Genomic DNA, 374 nt, shown 5'->3' with positions numbered 1-374 from the left:
TCTCTCTCTCTCTCTCTCTCTCTCTCTCTCTCCCCTCTCTCTCTCTCCCCCTCTCTCTCTCTCTTTCTCTCCCCCTCCCCCCCCTCTCTCTCATATAAGATACTTTTCTCTGATGGACATTTTCTCGACACAATAGCATTTTGAAAACCTCAATGCGGATCCTATGAAACTGACACAGTATTTCACTTTCTTCACCTGATGCTGTTGCAATCCATTCTTTCTGTTTTCTATGCTTTCATCTCCATTTATTCTATAAATTATTGAGAACTAAATGAAATATAAACAAACAGAATCCAAGAAACTCTGTTTTTATTTATCCCCCACCCCCACCTGGTGGTGGTCTGAGTTGGCCAAAACGCTACAGTGAAATTTTA

This window comes from Octopus bimaculoides, chromosome 17, assembly GCF_001194135.2.
Source record: "Octopus bimaculoides isolate UCB-OBI-ISO-001 chromosome 17, ASM119413v2, whole genome shotgun sequence".
NCBI classification, from domain to species: Eukaryota; Metazoa; Mollusca; class Cephalopoda; order Octopoda; family Octopodidae; genus Octopus; species Octopus bimaculoides.
Note: the sequence above shows the minus strand (reverse complement) of the source record.